At 45.9% G+C, this 20,997-nt stretch overlaps 1 long non-coding RNA gene across 1 annotated transcript; it reads right to left on the bottom strand.

Annotated features, from left to right (window-relative positions):
* Positions 1 to 1,620: 1,620 nt before the first annotated feature.
* LOC142929257 (uncharacterized) lies at positions 1,621 to 20,701 on the bottom strand. Its single transcript, XR_012945490.1, has 4 exons — positions 20,549 to 20,701; positions 7,737 to 7,827; positions 4,496 to 4,618; positions 1,621 to 2,767 (listed from the first exon to the last, which is right to left on the bottom strand). It is a non-coding gene; the product is annotated as an uncharacterized LOC142929257 (long non-coding RNA).
* Between the last annotated feature and the right edge of the window lie 296 nt (positions 20,702 to 20,997).

Below are 20,997 nucleotides of genomic sequence, written 5' to 3'. Positions count from 1 at the left end.
CACAAGCCAATTAGAAAGCTGCCATGCTGTTAATGGTTAGTAAACTGAACTCACAGACCATAGGTCGCTAAATGGGTACACCACAGTTAGCTGATCGGCAAGTCACGTGTGATGCAGCAAAGTGTGGCTTTCAGCCGGCTCTTCCAACACATCTGGTCAACGTGGAAAAGTAGAATATGGGACCTTCCTGGTGTGGACTAATCAGTTTCAAAGACAATGCATATATTATCAGAGCATGTTTGCATGTTCACCACAAGTACGTGTGGTTAATGCAGACAGGATTCCTTGAATGAGGATTCTGTTTGGTGTTTTAACATCTTGACACCTGTTGTATTGCCAGAAAGGGTAAAACCTATTGTTATATGGAAAAGTAGACCAAATACTCGTAAAGAGTTCGCTCTCATGAAAGTCTTTTCACCAGCGGTGGTGTGACCAAGCAATTGCAGAGCTGCACTTTTATATAAGTCAGGTCAGAGCCAGATACACATTGGAGGATAAACATCCCACGGTGGCTGGGCAATTGTTGTGCAATAATGTCAGGTCAAACTTACTTAGGATATTTACAGGTGCATTTTATTCATGCCGTATATATTAATGCACACATTGTGTAGTAGTGGTATTATTATTAAACTCACCTTTAATGACGATGACCATAAACATGATTAAGAGTAACTAGTAATGAATGTGCGACTGTACGATGTGGACGTAGCGGAGGGGCCCCCCACGGTGAGCGGTGACGCAACGCGCGCAGTGGCCCGCGTCACGTGGTTGGCACCTCACGTGCACAGAGCGAGGCAGGCAGAGCCAGAGGGGCGGGGGGGCGGCGTTGCCTAGGCGACGTTGGCGTCCTCGCGGTCTACTCCACGGTCAAGCTGCGTGTCACTTGGTGACCCCCCCACCGCCTTTTACTGGACACCTGTGAGTGAGAGCTTGATAGCGCTTCGGATTTCTCCAGGGTCAAAACAGATTTTGATTCCCAGTACAGTGTGCACAGCACCTGTACGACGGGTCCTCGTTTAACGAAGTAGATGCGTTCCTGAAAAGTGCCGCGCTAAGCGAAAACTATTTCCCCCGTAATGAATGTCCAAGCGCAGTCAGAATTGGGTTACAAACAACTTGAGGGGACGCCGCCGCGTTACCGTCTCGTCTCGCTCAACCGCGCAGCTCAAGAAAGTAGTTCGGCGTCGACTGCTCACAAGTCGCCTTATGGCGGTGCGCGTTCCCTAAATGAAGGCAACCGCGTTATAGCGTGAACACGCGGGACAGACCCAGTTGTCGTGTGCGGGTCAACTCCCTGAGATAAACTTGCTGCCGACTTCATGCGTTGTATACGCCCAGTGCTCAGCCAATTGTTGTGAGCGTCGCTCCTCTGTCCTCTGTTGTTAATGGAGGGAGACTGCACCCAACTGCCAAGTATCATCCTTCGCGAGCCTCTTCAAAACGCTCACCTTGACACCGCTGGAAGCAGCCATCGGACTTGACCTCACCCCACAACAGTGCAAGTTTAACCGCTCAACATTAAAACACAACGATGGGTCGCTTGCACCAATCGCACAACATCACAGCGTTGACTCTCAACTGTTACTTGTGTAGAGGGGGTCAGATTGTCCAGACATTCGGTTGATACTAATAGGGTTTATTTTTCCAGTATTGTAGATTATTTGAATTACATTTGTTTGGGCGTCAGGGTGGTGCAGTGGTCACGCCCGTGCATGGCATCTTCTGAAGGAGTGCCTGGCATCGCTTTCCTAATTCTGGTCCCTTTCTCTGCATGGGTTTACTCCCATAGCAAAACAACAACAAAAACATACACTGTAACTGGTACTAGCCAAACATCTGGGATTGTTTTTGTTATGCTGCCTTGCCCAAAATGGCATTTGGTGATAAAAAAATTTGGCAGGAATTGATGCACTAATGCAATTTGAACTCTTATATATTTTCATTTCATGACTTGCTTAGCGTTCATATTCTTGGTAAAGTCACGTAAATAGAAAACAAGAAATAAAATTCAAATTAAATAAAAAAAGAAATTAAAAAATAACAAATAAAAAATTAATTGAAAATAATAAAAGCAAAAAACCCAGGACGTTTCAATCGCAACACAAGTGGTCTTTATTTTATTGTTTTTTGTTTTCTATTTACGTGACTTTACCGAAAGAACCAAGAATATGATTTCCTGCAGTCACGAAAGTTTTAAGTCAAAATTTGCTTCGCGTTCCTTTACTTTGCCCTCCTATCTGTTTGTATTGCTGTTTGTTGTTGTAACTTTCTGACTCGCCCCGACTGGACATCTGTGAAAAAAAGAGCTTCATAGCTCATCAGATTCGTCCAGCCTAATTAAAGATTCTGATTCTAACATTAACTGACCCAGTTTTCACGCGGATATCATGGCCAGGATGCGGAACAAAGGGACCCCCGGTCACACTCACGTGGAATGCCTAGGGCATTGCACAGCAATTAAATGGACTAGTTTTGTGAGATTTATTTGGTGGCTTAGGGAAGGCCTTTATTCAACAATGTATATCATGGCCGATAAGAATTTTTATAGTTATACACCATAGCCCACGATTTCCTGCACCGTTCATTCACTTGAGGAGACTGCGCATGGTGGAGATGGATTACCCTCGGTATCCTGTCCCAAAGTAATTCCAGTGGTTCAGGTAGTGGAAGAGTTGCTAGAGCTTCTGGTTCTTGCCGAAGCCTTGTGACTTTGGGATGAGAGCGTGGTAGGATGAGTGAAGCGTAGAGCTAAAGCTCCTGGAACATCCTGTACCCAAACAACACCAAACATTCAAAATCTTACAATGCTGCTGTTCCAGCACGAACAACATAACAATGAACACATTTTAACAAATTCAACGTAATGCAGGTAATTGAGTGGCTCGAGGTTAATTTCAATGTCAGAGCACCGAGCCAATGCCATTGAGGTCCTCCATTCAAAATTCAGTGAGCCATCTATCAACAAACGTTCCTGCGAATTAAGTGCAGGAATGCTGTGGTCTCAACTTGGTCACCAATGGCTGCACAGTAAACATCATGTCAAATGTGTTTTTGTTCACTGAAGCATATCCCAGCTCTGAGGGTTTGAATTCCATTTGACGTGTAATGAATTATCTTCAGCTTGGATTTCTGGTAAAGCACATCAGTGGCAACTTGTCTCTGAAACAGGGGTTCCTTGTTCGACAAACTGTGTTTCTGGAACATTCAAGCATCCTCAAGTGCCGTGGATAAGTAAGAGTTTTATCGTTCCACTATTGTTTTGTTGACTGTATCAGCTTTAACAGGATTTGCCCAAAACGCCTTAGCAAGGAAGGATGAGTCTTTGTAAGTTAGCAAATAGAGAGGGTGGAGACCTCAGCATGTAGACATCTCAACCACAACTCTACCTGGTCTCTGTTATTTATTAAATGAGCCAGCCCTTGCCACACTGAGGTTATACGAATGAACCTTGCATGCCACAGACAGGGCAGTGAACGGCAGTTGCTGCTATTGTTTTGGTTGTTTGTAGCTTTTTTTTGTACCCAGCGATGGCAAGCTCGTACTCCGAGTGCCCATAGAAGGAGGCTGGGTCAAAGATGACGGGCCCTTCATTAATCTCTGCAGCATTCCCAGTCCATATATCACTGTGGAGCAGTGCCAGAACCACCTCTACGTCCCGGAAAAAATCCCCCAACCGAAGCTGCACACCACGCAAAAAACAACACCGCTTTATTCATGATAACGTTTTTTTCGAGTTAGATCGCATAAATTTACATGCGTCGTACACCCACCTCCAATTGCAATGAGGCAATTGCCAGAAGTCAGAACGCTTCTGGCAATTGCTTGATGATGCTGGTTGTAATCACCAGCGAAAGGTCGTACTCATTTTAAAATGTTCCGCGTTTCCTCTCTAACACACCAGAGTGCCGAAGCAATAACATAAATGGCACGTTCTGTTCATGTCAGAAACATTACTAATGGGCGATCTAAGCCAAAAAAAACTTTATCATGAATAATATTGGTCGCGAAAGCCTGCGTGTGAAACACCACTTTACCTTTAAAGTCACCTCGAAAACCCACTGCGATCAAATGGGTTTCCCATATGGCTGTGCACATGATGAGCTACACTGCTGCATGTATTAACTCTTTCCTGCTCAGAGATGACCGCAAGTTGCGGGGTGCATCCCGTTCACCGCTGAATCTCGTGTACGTCATCGGAACGTAATAGGAAGTAAATATTAATTAACTTTATTAGTACCGAGGATCCCACAAGGCCGTGCGGGAACGTGTGTAGCACAGTTTGGTACCAGCTATAATAGAGTGCTGTCCTGTTGCTACGGTGCTCTGCGGCGAGTACAATGTCTTTAAAAACAACGGCGCTATGCCTCTCTAAATAAAATTACCGCTGAACCGCTTGCGGGTTCCGAGATTCGGTGGTGAACGAGACCCATCCTGAAATGAGCAGTCGTCTCGGAACAGGAAAGGGTTAAGGGCGAGAGTGAAACAGCTTACGAACCTGAAGCCGAGACCAGAGCTCGCGGGTTTCCCGTTCACCGTAGTCCTTCTCTATCATGTCCAGCTGAAGCTGCAGTTGCTGCCGTGAGAAGAACGTCACCCAGTCCTCCTGCCACTCATTCAGCTGGTGGCATAAATATAGTTTTATTACGGACATTTAGAAACATAAGCAAATAATACCTACTTTATTTGGCCAATCCTTGACCTAAAACAGTGATATTCACTCATTTTCGGAGGGGGGCCACTTTCGCGAATAAGACATTATCAGTGAAAGAGCCATCTCACATTTGAAACCATTGGGGGGTTTGACAGCATGATGGGGTGTTTTCACTTGTGTGTATTGTCGGGGACTGCACGTCAGGGGTCGCAGTAAAAAGGACACCAGGGACTGCCACCGGCCCACGGGCCTTGCAATGAAGAACACGGACTTAAGATGTCACCCAGAAACGTTGAATTTTACGTACAAATGGCTGGGTAATTCTTAAGACATAATTCGACACTCATGTTATGTACCGATTATCATGCTGTAGTCTTTGAACATCTCATTTTAGCCACCAATTGATATCCTCATAAAAAAATTACAACAGCATTGATCCTAACGATAGGTTCTGCGCTTAATTCCCACACCTCCGTTTAGCACGGTTGGCTATGTACGGTGGAAAGGAAGTTCAACATACATTCATACAAGTCTCTCAAACCCGGCTGAGTGTAATTGGTAATTAGCGAAAACATAACTGATTACGTGAACACTGGTTATGCAAGATCGATCTCTGAGGGAACTTCAGTGATATCTGGTGATGTCAGTTGTAACTGTGTGCCCTGTTATCAATGGTACAACTGTGTGCAATGGAAGAAAATATATGCATTTTTTTATCAAATATATTGTTTTATAAATTTGTGTACTTGCACAAGATAAAATGTACGCCAATCTAGTTCTTCTTAAAATGTAACCTTAAACCAATGTTACCATCATCAGTGGTTAATAGAATATTACACAAAGGACTCTCATATTTCTACGATGTAATACTAATTAGACTGACATCTGAACAACAGCTGATTTCACCGCTCCATGATAAAACTAATTTAATCAAGTAAACATTATTGCCGTTCCTATAAAACTTTGGTCACCCAGGCTGTCCTTCAACAAAAGGGTATATTAAATCTATAACATAGTTTTTTCTGGGTTAGATCGCATAAAAATGAATGAGCCGTTAAACCTACCACCACCTAACAGCCAATTAGTAAGGTTGTCACGTAAACGGAACATGCCAATCCGCTACTTGAACAGCAAACCGAAGTGTTGGAGAGAAAATCCACAACATTTACAATCTGAGTATGACGTTTCGCTGGTATTTACAACTATCATCATTAGGTGGACAGCCAAAATCATAGAGAAATCCTCCTGTTTCATTCCTTGGAGGGATAGATGTGATGACGTCACTTGTGAGCCCTTCACGAATTGGAATGTTCTGTTTATGTGACAAACCTTACGAATTGGCTGTCGGTGGCGGGTTTAACGACAAATTTATATTTCAACGATCTAACCCAAAAAAAACCGATATTATGGATGATATTGGCCGCGAAAGCCTACGTGTTAAACGGGTATATTCAAATTTAAATGGGCTACAACCAGTTTCATGACTTTAAAGCGGAGATCACATGTGGGATGTAACCACAGCATATAGCCGTATGAAACCCACATACTCTACATCCTCCTGCCCAGGGTCTATACCTGTTGGGAGAAATTCAAGACTGAAATTTTTATCAAAATCTGTAAAACACATGAGAACCTTAATTTAGCAGTCTCAAACTGACTGGGACCCCTGTCGTGACGGAGCAGCTGAACATTGCACAAAATCATCAACGCATATACAGATATATACCAAGGGTGACCAACTTTCCTGACCCTACCAGCAGCATACCATAATCTTCAGATGGCCGCGGGAGCCACAAGAGATAAAGATTAGCCATACAGAAGTTGACTCGTGTCGACTGGCTGTGGAATTTTGACTTTAGAAATCTCAGTGCCCTGGGAGTACTCATGGCCTGCCTCCGATACCAGATTGTTCTCACTTCATATAAAGTTAAATTGAAGAGTTACAAATTAGCAGCGCCTCTGCAGAGCCACACTTGAACTGCCCAGGAGCCACATGCAGATGCCGAGCAATGGTCTGGCCAACCATGGTATTTTCTGTACATTATAGACTTGTAAATCTAGCGTATATAAATAATTAGCTGAAAACATTTATTTTAGCATTTACTCTATTGCCCTTTAATGAATGAATAGCAAAACTACATGAACTCTCTCCTAAAGCCTTCTTTTGGCTAGCAGACCTTGACATTTATCTCCTGAACATATTGCGATTATATTCTTGGTTCTTTCGGCAAAGTCACGTAGAAGGGAAATAATACAAATAAAACATAATATAATAAAATTCTCACGACATTTCGGCCACAACGCAAACAGCCGTCCTCAGGTGAAGAAACAGAGCTGTCGGAAAGACAGCGTCTTAATGAACACTACCCAGCGTTCATTAAGACGCTGTCTTTCCGACAGCTCTGTTTCTTCATCTGAGGACGCCTGCTTGCGTTGTGGTCGAAACTTCGTGAAAATTTTATTATATAATGTTTTATTTGTATTATTTTATTATTTCCCTTCCACGTGACTTTACCGAAAGAAACAAAAATATGAATCCCTGCAGTCACGAAAGCTTTAAATCGAAAAATATTGCGATTAGCAAAAATATAAAGGGACGCAATGTTGAATGCTCTAAGTCTCCTTTGCAGAAGAGTTTGCCCTGATGGACTTAAATACAGATACTTTTAATAGCCATAATTCATATATTACCCAACATAATTCATATTCTGAAAAGTACATTGCACACACATGAACAATACAGTTCCCTTCATCACAAAGATGGCTAAAACAAAGAGATGAATGTGATTAGGTGTGGAAAAGCATGACCGCTGGCTGGCTAGTTGTGTTCATGTATGAAATAATGACAGCATGTGTCTATCTCATTCACTAGCTCAATCGCTTGATTTTTACGATTAATAAACAGCTGTATGAAATGTGTGTTTGTTTACACACAAATCGCCTGTTTACACATATTCATTAGATCCGATTAGCATGCCTACTCTCAGTGCGAAGGAATGTCAACATAATACATAGTTGACATGATGCTAGGGTTGGATCGGTGGGCCTAGTTTTCCACATGTTTTACATTTTCATGATTCAATACCGATAGTTTCTCTTCCTTGTGAAGCCTCTCTCCAATCTTCCTGTTGTGAAGGTGCATTTCAGCCAGATGCTGCCCCAACAAGCCTGAGCCCCTGTCAGAGTGTACAACACAATAGACCTGTCAAAGAAAACATTAACTTTATCATGTCAACAAACCCCAAGTAATAATTCATATGCAAACTAAACTACATCATATTTGTCCAGGTGGTCTGTGGCCAAGAACCTCGCTTGAAAATACGAATATATCAGTTCACATTCTGGTTTAGGTGACTCAAAACAATATTCTTCTGGGGTTTATACAATGAGTGTTACTTCCTGGGAAGTCAATCCTATGTAGACTATAAATGAAACCATTTTTTATATTACCAGAGCTATTTTTCAGAACCGACCTGGCCACAAATGATAGCCTAACGAAGTGGCTTATCACATGGAAATGTATAGCAGCCAAATGCTCAAAATACTCATGTTTCTAAATGTGCAGGGAAAAACTGGAGAAACCGGAGAAAAATCTGCACGACCACGGGGAGAACATGCAAACTTAAAATATACAGCAGGCGTCAAGGTCGGGATCGAACCTACGAAGTCCAATATACCAGGCGAGGCAGTTAACATCTCCTAGCCACCATGGCGCCCCATTCTCTGACTTATCCACCCACCCACCCACTCGTAAAGCCACCCACTCACTCACCCTGCCACGTACTGAATCTCTAAACCAACAACTCAACCACCCACTCACTCACCCTGCCACGTACTTAATCTCTAAACCAACAACTCAACCACCCACCCACTCATCCAACCTCTCACTTACTAAACCAGCCACTCACCAACCCACCGACCCACTCATCCACCTATTCACTTAAAATAGTTCAACTACAATTGAATTATTTTAAATTCACCAGGCAAGGCCCACTGAGCTATATAGATCCTTGTCGGAAACGACGTGGCAAACAAATGATAGCTCAAAGAAGTGGCTTATCACGTGGACATTTATAGCAGCCAAAGCCTCTAAATGTATATTTCTAAATATGCATGAAAAACTCGGAGGTCCCAGAGAAAAATCCATGCAACCACAGGGAGAACATGCAAACTCCAAATATACAGGCGTCACGATCGAGATCGAACCCACGATGTCTTATACAAATGGCGAGGGAGTTAACATTCCGCTACCCTGGCGCTCCACTCTGACTCAGCCTCCCACCCACCCACTCAAACACCCAGCCAAGCACTCATGAACCCAATCACCGTGGCACCCACTTAATCGCGAAACCCACTCACTCATCAACACACCCAGCCACTCACTTAACCACTTACCTACGAACCCACCTGCATACCCCCCACTCACTAACTCAACGACCCATTCACTCAACACTCCACTAACCCACCCAATCACCTATTCATGCCCCAAATCACACACTGACCCATTCACCCACTTAATCTATAACTCATGCACTCATCCACCCACCTGCTCACCAGCCACTTATCTACTCACCCACCCACTCATCCTGCCACCTACTCAACCTCTAACCCACCCACGCACCGAACTACCCACCTACCCAATCACCCATCCAATAAACTACAACTAAACTTTGATTTAAAGCTTTCGTGACTGCAGTAATTCATATTCTTAGTTTTTTCGGTAAAGTCACGTTGAAGAGAAACAACAAAATAACAAAATATATATAAAACAATAAAAAATTCTCACGACGTTTCGACCATAACTCAAACGGTCATCATCAGGTGTGTCGGTTTGCATAAATTTATAAATTTATGCAAACCGACACACCTGATGATGACCGTTTGAGTTATGGTCGAAACGTCGTGAGAATTTTTTATTGTTTTATATATATTTTGTTATTTTGTTGTTTCTCTTCAACGTGACTTTACCGAAAAAACTAAGAATACAACTAAACTATTTTGTATTTTACCAGGTAAGCCCCACAGAGCTATATAAAACATTTTAGAAGTGATCTGGTTACAACTGATACGTGAACGAAGTGGCTTATCAAGCTGACATTTCTTCTAAACAAATCTTGACTCTAAATGGGGAGGGATGAATCTGGAGGACCCGGAGAAAGATCTACGAAGACACAGGCAAAACATTAAAACTCATAATATACAGGCAGCAGGGTCAGAATCGAATACACGATTTCCTGTATACTTAGTGAGGTAGTTAATATCTCACCATAGTGGCACCCCGCTCTCTGACCCACTCACCCAATTACACACTAACTCACCCACTCAATCTCCCACATTAACTTACCCACCCACCAGTCACTCCCCCATTCACCCAACCACCCCCTCACTCACCCAACCACGCACCAACTCACCTACCCACTAACTCACCCACCCATCTTCTCCCGCACTCAGCCAGCCACCCGCTCAATCACGTGCCGACTAACTTACTCACACACTCACCGACCAATACACCCATTCACCCATTCACTTACCCACCCACAATCTCACTAGCCAAGCCAACCACCCAGCCCCTCACTCACCCACTTATTCAATCACTCACTACCCCACACACTCACCCAACCACTTGCTCACTTACCCATACGCTAACCCAACCACTCACTCACCGACTCACCCACCCACTAACTCATCAAAATTAATTCTCAACCACTCACCCAACCACCCACGCAATCTCATACCCACTAACTCACTCACCTACCCATTTATGCACTCACGCACCCACTTACTCACTCACGCACCCACCAACCAACCCACCTACCCATCTCTTCACTCACTCACCCACCCACACAGTCAATCACTCACCTACATACCTACCCACTAATACTCACCCACTCATCCAACAACGAACTCACCAACCCACCCGCCGACTCACTCAGGTACTAATCCACTCAACTTATAACCCACACACTAACCACCTAACGACCTACCCACACACTCACTCACTCACCCACACACTCACTCACTCATCCACCCACCCAAACATCCACTCACCCACCCACTAATTCACCCACCCACTCACTCCCTCATCCATCCACTCACCTACTCGCCCATCCACTCACTTACTCAATGAGCCACTCACCTTCTCACCCAGTACTTACACATCAACTGACTCTGCCACCCACTCAATTCCTAACCCACCCACTCACCCAACCAGCTGCCCACTCCCTCAGCCACTCACCTACTTACCCACCCCACTTACACATCCACTTACCCTGCAATCCACTCAATTTCTAATCCCCCACTCACCCAACCACCCGCCCACTCATCTACTCACCCATTACCACGGAATTATTCACCCACCCATCAGTCAACCACCCAATAATTCAACCACTCACAAACTAAATCGCCTATTAATTAAACCACCCACTACCTCAACCACCCACTAACTTAACCACCGAGCCACTCACCCACTCAGCAAGCCACCCACCTATATCTCTAACCCAATATTTCACTCACCCACCGCCCACTCACCTACACACTAAATTATGTTTATTTTACCAGGTTAGGCCCAATGAGCTACGTAGCTCGTTTTCAAAACAACCTTCACCACAAATAAACCGACCATTAAAATTATAGACTGATCATTTCTTTGTCAGTGGGCAAACGTACAAAATCAGCAGAGGATCAAATACTTTTTTCCCTCACTGTACATTGCGGGGGTCACAAAAATATCTCCAAAATCCTGAATAAACACAAAATCCAGGTCCAATTCAACACAGTACAAAAAAATCCGTGATCTGGTTCCATCTGTAAAGGATGTGGTTCCAGACATACAGTACCCGGGCGTTTACAAACTAAAGTGCGTCTGTGGTAGCAGCTACATTGGAGAAACCACACGACATATATCAGACCCCATCCGCGAACATAAAGCAGACTTGAAACACGGTAGGACGAACTCCTCTGCCGTGGCAGATCACTGTTATAATTCAGTGGGCTCACATGACATTGACTTCTCCAAGACAGAGGTTCTTTGCAAGCCAACCGGCTACCATGAGAGATTCGTTCATGAGGCCATCCACATATACAAGCACAGATACAATTTCAACCGAGAAGATGGATTCTGGCTTAGTAACCATTGGAAAGATGTTTTAAACCATTTCGGTTCTTAATTGATTGTATTTTATGGTGATTTTCAGACCGCAGCCCTTTCGCTGGCACTGCCTCTTAATACTTCTCACACCACGGTCAATGGTATGGTTTACAACATGTAGTATAATAATTAATAGTATAACATTGTAATGTTTAACATAACTCATAAGGCAATATATAGCATCGTAATTGCATAATGAATATACATCAGTGTGGTATATAGTTGGGTTCATAGAATAAGACATAGTGTAATATTACAAGTCTAATAGTTTATAATCTAAAGTATAGGGTAGTGTAAAGTAACGCATTGTATAATTCAAAAGTGGAATTTGTCTATGATATGATGTTATACAATGTAGTTTAGATTGGAAGGTATAATATTGTATTATATAGTAGTCCAGTTTACAGCATAGTCATAAGGCAACTCAGGACACAACAGCGCACCTTGGCTGTTGCACTTGCCCCTTTTCTTGTTTCCTCTCTGCCTGTGTTCCCAGCCCCCTCCCTCCTCCTCTCCGGAGGTGATGCAGGTAACATGCAAATTCATATTTTAACTCCGCCCACACAGCTTAATAGACGCGGTCCTTGCATGTCAGCGTTCATTCAAGCTCTGTCTTCCGGACAGACCTGTCTCTTCACTTGAAGAAGGCCACTTGTGTTGTGGCCAAAACGTCGTGAGAATTTTATTGTCTTATTTAATTTTATTATTTTATTCCCATTCTACGTGACTTTACCGAAAGAACCAAGAAGATGAATCCTTGCAGTCATGAAAGCTTTAAACTGAAATTTACTTTTTATTTCACCAGGCAAGGCCCATTAAGCTATATAGATCCTTTTCAGAATAGACCTGGCTACAAATGATAGATATACGAGTGGCTTATCACAGATACATTTATTGCAGCCAAATCCTCTAAACACATGTTGCTTCTAAATGCAGAGGGAAAACCCTGAGTATCTAGAACAAAATCCAGGCGACCACGGGTGAGAACTTGCAAACTCCAAATATACAGGCGACAGGGTCGGGATCGAATCTACCACCTCCTGTATACTAGGCAAAATAGTGAACATCTCACCACCTTGGCGCCTCACTCTCTGACTCAGCCATCCACTCACTTACACGCTAACTTACCCACTCAACTTCCCATGTTAAATTACCCACCCAGCCGTCACTCACCCATTCACTCACTCACCCAACCCGTCACTCACCCCTCCACTAACCCACCCACTCACTCATTAACTTGCCCACCTATCTTCTCAACCACTCACCCAGCATCCCACTCAATCTCATACCAAACTAATCTACACACACCCACACACCCACTCACTGACCCACTCACTTATGCACTCGCCCAACCACCCACTTACTCCTTCATGCACTCACCAACCCACCCACCCATCTCCTCACTCACACACCCACCCCATCAATCACCCACCCACTAACTAACACCCACACACTCACCTACTCACCCACTCACCGACCCAGCACTCACTCACCGAGCCACTCAATTGCTAACCCACCCACTCACCCACCCACCTGCCCACTCACTCACCCACCCACCTGCCCACTCACTCACCCAGTCACTAACGCACTCACTCAATGTATAACCCACCCACTACCCACCTAACCTCCTTCCCACACACTCATTCACCCAACCACATACCCACCCACACTCACCCATACACTCACCTACTCGCCCAGCTGCTCAATAATTTACCGAGCCACTCACCTAATTACCCAGCCACTCACCTACTCACTCACCCACTTACACATCCACTCACCCTGCCACCCACTCCATTTCTAACCCACACACTCACCCAACCACCTCCCACTCCCTCAGCCACTCACCGACTCACCAAATCACCCACTACCCAAATAACTAATCATCCACCCATCACTCAACCAAACAATAATAAAGCCACCCAATAATTAAACCACCCATTAACTCAACCACCCACTAACTCAACCAGGTTTATTTTACCAGGTCAGGCCCACTGAGCTATAAATATCGTTTTCAGAAGCACCATCGCCAAAAATTATAGCTCAAAAAAGTGGCTTATCATGTATACATTTATAGCAACCAACTCCTCTAAATACATGTTTCTAAATGTGGAGGGAAATCTACAGGCATTAGGGTCAGGATCGAACCCACAACCTTCTGTATACGAGGCGAGGTAGTTAACATATCGCCACTGTGGCCCCCCACTATATGACTCTCCCACCCACTAACCCACACAGTCACCCACTCACTTAAATACCCACCGTCACATGCATCCAGGCACTGACTCACCCAGCCACTCAGTACCCATAAACCCACCCAGGCACTCACCCATGCACTTGCCCACTCACCCACCCACCCAATTATCCACAAACTAAACTAAATGTTAAATATTTTTTTTTATTTTACCAGGTCAGGCCCACAGCAAAATAGATATTTTTCAGAAGCCACGTGACCACAAATAGCAGTTCAATGAAGTGGCTTTTCACGTAGAAGCTAAATTCTATAAATGCATGTGTCTAAATGCAGCAGGACAACCCGGAGAACTCTGATTAAATGTCACGCGACCACAGGAACAACATGCACACTCCAAATTTCCAGGCGTCAGGGTCGGGATTGAACTCACAACCTCCTGCATAAAATACGAGGAAGTTAACATCTCGCCACAATGGCACTCCACTATCTGACGTAGCCACCCACTCACCCACCCACTCACAACAAACCCACTCAACCCTGACAACTACTCAATCTCTAACCCACCAACCCAAGCACACAACAACCCACCTACCCATTCACCAACCCAGCCAATAAACTAAACTAATTTTATTTTACCAGGTAAGGGTCACAGAGCTATATACTGTACATCACTTTCAGTAGTGACCTGGTTACAAATGATAGGCCAACGAAGTGGCTTATCACGTAGACATTTATTGCAGCCAAATCCTATAAATGCATGTTGATTTTATATGCAGAGGGAAAACCCGGAGGACATGGAGAAAAATCCATGCGACCAAGGGGAGAACGTGCAAACTCCAAATATACAGGCAGAAGGGTCGAGATCGAAACCACAACCTCCTGTTTTCCAGGTGAAGTGGCTCGCATCTCACCACAATGGCGCTCCATTCTCCGACTCTCCCATCCATGAACCCACACACCCACCCACTCAAATACCCACCCATTAACTCAACAACCCATGAACTCAACCACCCACTAACTCAACCAGCCACTTACTCAACCAGCTACTTACTCAACCACCCACAAACTCAACCACCGAGCCACTCACACACTCACCAAGCCACTCTCTCAATCTATAACTCACACTCATGCATCCAGCTACTCACCCATCCACTCATCCACCCACCCACACACCAACCCACTCACCCACGCACCCAGCCAATCATAAAAAAACACTGAACTAAAACGATTTTTTTTTCCAGGTAAGGCCCACAGCTATATAAATCTTTATCAGAAGCAATCTGCCCACAAATAACAGCTCAATGAAGTGGCTTTTCACGTAGAACGTTATAGCAGCCACATTCTATAAATGCATGTTTCTAAATACGGAGGGACAACCCGGAGAACCCGGAGAAAATTCCACCCGACCATGGGGAGAAGATGCAAACTCCAAATGTATACAGGCTTTAGGGTTGGGGGGAACCTACGAACTCCAATATACCAGGCGAGGGAGTTAACATCTCGCCACTGTGGCGCCTCATTATCTGACTCACCCACCAACTCAACTACTAAAGCCACCCACACACTCACTCACCCACTCACAAACCCACTCATTCACTAACCCACTGACTCATCAACACACCAAGCCACTCACTCAAGAACTTACCTATGCACCCACCTACACACCCACTCACTCTAAATATACAGACGTCAGGGTCGGGATCGAACCCATGACCTCGTTTATAAAAGACGAGGCAGTTAACATCTCGCCACCATGGCACTCCACACTCCGACTCAGCCACCTACTCACCCACCCACTCACAAACCCACCCACTGGATCTCAAACACACTCACTCACCAATTTACCCACCCACTCACCCTGACACCCACTCAATCTCCAACTGACCCACCCACGCACTCAAAATCCCACCTACCCACTCAACCATCCAATAAACTGAAACTAAACATTTTTTTTTTTTTACCAGGTAAGGCACACAGAGGTATAGCAAGTGACCTGGTTACAAATAATAGGTCGACGAAGTGGCTTATCACGTAAACATTTATTGCATTCAAATCCTTTAAACGCATGTTGATTTGAAATGCGGAGGGAAAACCCGGCTATTTTAATGCACACAATGGACCAGAAGGACAAGCGCAAAGGGTTCACATAATGCGCATGCATAATGTACGTTGACTCATTAATCTCTCCCCCCCTCCCCACTTTGCATCAAGAGCGCCAAAGTGTGGTCACCACATCTATGCCTCTTTATAAGGAACGAAACAGACTAACTTCTCCACAAATCTGGCTGTCGCCTGATGAAGCTAGTTGTAATTACTGGCGAAAAGTTGTACTCAGATTGTAAATGTTGTGGCTTGACTCTCCAACACACCGGTGTGCTGTACTAGTGATAAATTGGCATGTTCTGATTACGTGTCAACCCTTACTAGTTGGCTGTGTCGGGTGGTGGTGGGTTTTAACGACACATTTATATATTTATGCGATCTAACCCAAAAAACCCTCGATTATGGATAATATTGGTCGCGAAAGCCTACGTGTAAAACAAATCCCAAGGAATAAAAAAAATCGATGCGACCACGGAAGAAGATGAAAACTCCAAATATACAGGCTTCAGGGTCGGGATCGAATTGATTACATCCTGTATTCTGGGCGAGGGAGTTAACATCTCGCCACTGCGGTGCCTCATTATCTGACTCACCCACCCGCTCAACTACTAAAGCCACCCACACCCTCACTCACCCACTCAAAAACCCACTCACCCTGCCACCCACTCGCTCATACAAATCGGGCATCAATACCGTTGCTTTGTATGATCTGTGAAACGCAGAATATTGCAGATAAAATCGGACATTTCGAGCTTGCTGCAGGATCGATTGAGTGGAATCAATACAATTAGTCTTGATTCACGATCAACAAAGACCATATATAGGAAAATCTCTGATCGGTGATTTGGATTGCATCATATTGCAGCGCCCCTTTGATGATGTTATAAAGCACTTGCCCCAACAGTCTGTTAAAGGCTACACGGGGGATCTTTGTGTGCGAGTAGCTCACAGATGCTTGAGAGATCTGGGCACTGTCCGATCATCAGTGAGCTCCTCCGGCAGGCGAGGCTGAGTTGGCTGTTGTCTGTGCATTAAGAGGTGTTAAATATCCCACGCAGAGGAGTCTGCTTATAGGACAGATAAAAGGTTCATCTTCTTTGGTTCTTTCGGTAAAGTCACGTAGAATTAGAATAAAATAATAAATTGATAAAATAAAATAACACAATAATATTTTCCCGACGTTTCGGCCACAACACAAGCGGCCTTCATCAGGTGAAGGGACGAGACTGTCTGGTAGGACAACGCTGGAGTGTTGTCCTACCAGACAGTCTCGTCCCTTCACCCGATGAAGGCCGCTTGTGTTGTGGCCGAAACGTCGTGAGAATATTATTGTGTTATTTTATTTTATCAATTTATTATTTTATTCTAATTCTACGTGACTTTACCGAAAGAACCAAAGAAGATGAATCATTGCAGTCACGAAAGCTTTAAATCGAAAGATAAAAGGTTCTTCACGTACCGTGTCCCGTGTCACCTAAACGTTAAATGGGGCCCCGGTAAATTCAGTGTCCACCGCTGAATCATCTTTCACCATCACCACTCGTCCATGAAGGCCAATGCGACGAGGCCATAGATAGACGGCGCGTTATAACGGAGAAGGGGGGGACCAGGAGAAACGTCGTACTACGTGACATCACAACACCCTGCACACAACCGTAGTGGCAGATTAGGGTGCGCATCATTCACGAATATGTGGTTTAAGTGGTTGAGAGTAGATTTTGGTGTAAACTGATCACGATGCTTTGCGTGGCCTGCATTTAAAATGTAATGTGTGGGTGCGTGAGCAGATATGAGTGGGTGAGTGCGTCAGTAAGCCGGTAGGTGAGTATGTGGGTGGATGGAGGGGGATGGGCGGGAACGCCATGGGCTGGAGTGGAGGCGGACTGATGCGTTACGGGAGGATATGGAGCTGAGTGGGCTTTGCCGACGACTGGTACCAGCGGTGTCGGGATCGGCCTCTGCGGGGGAGGCTCGTGAAGGACGCTTCTACTGGGCAGTTGGAGACAGTCGCCCTCCACCAACAACGGAGGAGTGACGCTCACAACAACGAGCGGAACACCGGATGATAAATATGCAGCAATTTGGCACAGTACGGGGTACAGGTGGTGCATCTGCCAGTCATCTCAGTCAGCCAACCCATGGCACCTGGGTCTGTTCCAGGACCTCCGGTCAGCGAGCCTTCGACACTTCACGTGGCTTCAAAGTGCACCTGGCCTGGCACAGGCGCCGTGGTGACGTCACTGTCACATATTGGCGAATGGCGACGGTCGATAACGCGGCGGTGGTTGTGAGAAATGCCATTTTGGGGGGGGGGGGGGCGCCAAACCTGACCAGCTGTAAACCTCACGTCGCCTCGCAGCCACACAGTGGCAACAGGGAGTTCTGGATGGGTGCAAGGGGCTGGTAATCCCCCTCCACCTTCAACTAAATAACCACACACGCGAGCCCTTGGGGCTCTCTGTGAGTCGATGGATCTGTGTGTGGTGAGTCTATGGGTCTCTGTGAGAGTCCGTGGGTCTCTGTGTGGTGAGTTTATGTGTGTCTGTTTTATGAGTCTATAGGGCTCTGTGCGAGTCTGTTTGATTCGGTGGTTCTCTGTGTGATGAGTCTATGCGTTTTTGTATGACTCTATGGGTCTCTATGTGGTGATTCTATGGGTCTGTTTGGTGAGTCTATGGGTCTCTCTCTGAGTCTATGGGTCTCTGTGGGGTGAGTCTATGCGTCTTTGTGGGGTGAGTCTATGCGTCTCTGTCTGATGTGTCTATGGGTCTCTGTGGTGAGTCTATGGGTCTCTGTGGTGAGTCTATGGGTCTCTGTGGTGAGTCTATGGGTCTCTGTGGTGAGTCTATGGGTCTCTGTGTGAGTATGGGTACGATTGAGTCTATGGGTATCTGTCTGGTGAGTCTATGTCTCTGTTTGGTGAGTCTATGTCTCTGTTTGGTGAGTCTATAGGGCTCTGTGCGAGTCTGTGGATCTGTTTGAGTCTGTGGTTCTCTGTCTGATGAGTCTATGGGTCTCTGTGGTGAGTCTATGGTTCTCTGTGCAAGTCTGAGGGTATGTGCGTGGTGAGTGTATAGGTCTATGTGTGATGACTCTATGGGTCTCTATGTGATGGATATCTGTGGTGCACATATCCTGGCACAAGCGCCGTGGCGTCATCACCACCACTAAGTGGAGAATGCTCCTACCCCTGCTCCTGCTTGTTTTTGTGCTCGGGAAGGAGAGAGAAAACTAGACTAAGGTCCACTGAGCTAAACATCTCTTCTTCAGAAGCGATTTGGCACCAATGATAGCTCAACGAAGTGGCTCATCATCACAGTCACGAAAGTTTTAAGTAAAAACTTTAAACGAATGTTTCTAAATGTGGAGGGAAAAACCGGAGGACCCGGAGAAAAAGTCCACACGACCACGGGGAGAGACAGAGACACGCAAACTCCAAATATACAGCAGGCATCAGGGTCGGGGTCGAACCCACAACCTCCTGTACACCAGGCGAGGTAGTTAGGGGGGAAAGCAGAGACAGCGAGAGAGAGGAGAATTAGTCAAACTCACACTCAGTATTACTAACTAACCATGATACACTCGCCATGATACTCACCATCATACTCACGCATTCACCATCATACTCACACACAAGCTCACACACATCAACTGTCGCCATTCACCACTACGTGGCGGTGATGTCCCCACAATAACTCAGGTGCCAAGGTTTGACGGCTGTGCCAGGCTAAGTGCAGGAGGAGGCCACGGGCCAGACTCAGGTGCCATGGGTTGACTGCTCTGCCTGGCTAGGTACAAGAGGAGGGCTAGACCCTGGTGCTATGGGTTAACTCGTGTGCCACCACCTGCACAACCACCACAATAACAACCACACAACAATAACCACGACCAACAACTGTAACCACAGTTTAACACGTAGGCTTTCGCGACCAATATTATTCATAATAACGGTTTTTGGGTTAGATCGCGTTTATTTATAAATGTGTCGTAACCCTCCACCACCCGACACGGCCAATCAGCAAAAAAAGTGTCACGTTGACAAAAGACAAATAATTCACTACTTTAGCCCACCGGTGTGTTGAAGAGTGAATCCACATTTACAGTTTGAGTACTGGGCTAAAGTAGTGAATTATTTGTCTTTTGTCAACGTGACACTTTTTTTGCTGATTGGCCGTGTCGGGTGGTGGAGGGTTACGACACATTTATAAATAAACGCGATCTAACCCAAAAACCGTTATTATGACCTGTAACCACAACTATAATTTAACCACAACTATAATTCCCATCAGCCACACGGCCCTCTGGGAGTGCCTCTCAACAGCAGCAGCAGCAGGGCCGAGCTCTGCTTGAAGCAAACTCAGCAGAACGTGACGGCTGTGGGCCAGGCGCCTCCTCTGTCTCCCCCCACCGCCGCCGCCGCCACTGCTGATGTGGACACACCGCGCGAGGTTCTCACCTTCAGGCTGAGTCGACGTAGAGGAGGCCCAGCGAGCCGCCGCTTCAGAAGCTTTCGCGAGCCACTGACGGTGGCCGTGAGCTGGAATCCAAATCAGCCGCTCGCCACCCACAATCCACAGCGCGCGCCGCCTCCACTCGGCCCCGGCCTAAGCGGAAGTAGCAGCGGGGGAGGGGGGCGGGGCATGGGGGGTGAGGGGGCGGGTGACGAGGGGAGGGGGTTGGGGCATGGGGGGTGAGGGGGCGGGTCGCGAGGGGGGGCATGGGGGGTTGTGAGGGGGCATGGGGGGTTGCGAATGTGGAGGGGCGGGGGGGGAAGGGGGGTCACGAGGAGGGGCGGGGGGGGGCAGGGGGGGTAGCGAGGGGGAGGGAAATGTCGGGCCATGGGGCGTGGTCGCGCATGGGGAGCAGGGGGGGAGGAGCTCAGGTGTGAGGGGGAGGAGCTCAAGG

Source organism: Petromyzon marinus, chromosome 27 (assembly GCF_048934315.1).
Source record: "Petromyzon marinus isolate PM22_M1 ecotype Great Lakes invasive population chromosome 27, UKy_Petmar_22M1.pri1.0, whole genome shotgun sequence".
Classification (NCBI taxonomy): domain Eukaryota; kingdom Metazoa; phylum Chordata; class Hyperoartia; order Petromyzontiformes; family Petromyzontidae; genus Petromyzon; species Petromyzon marinus.
This window is presented reverse-complemented; position numbering and strand designations above follow the sequence as displayed.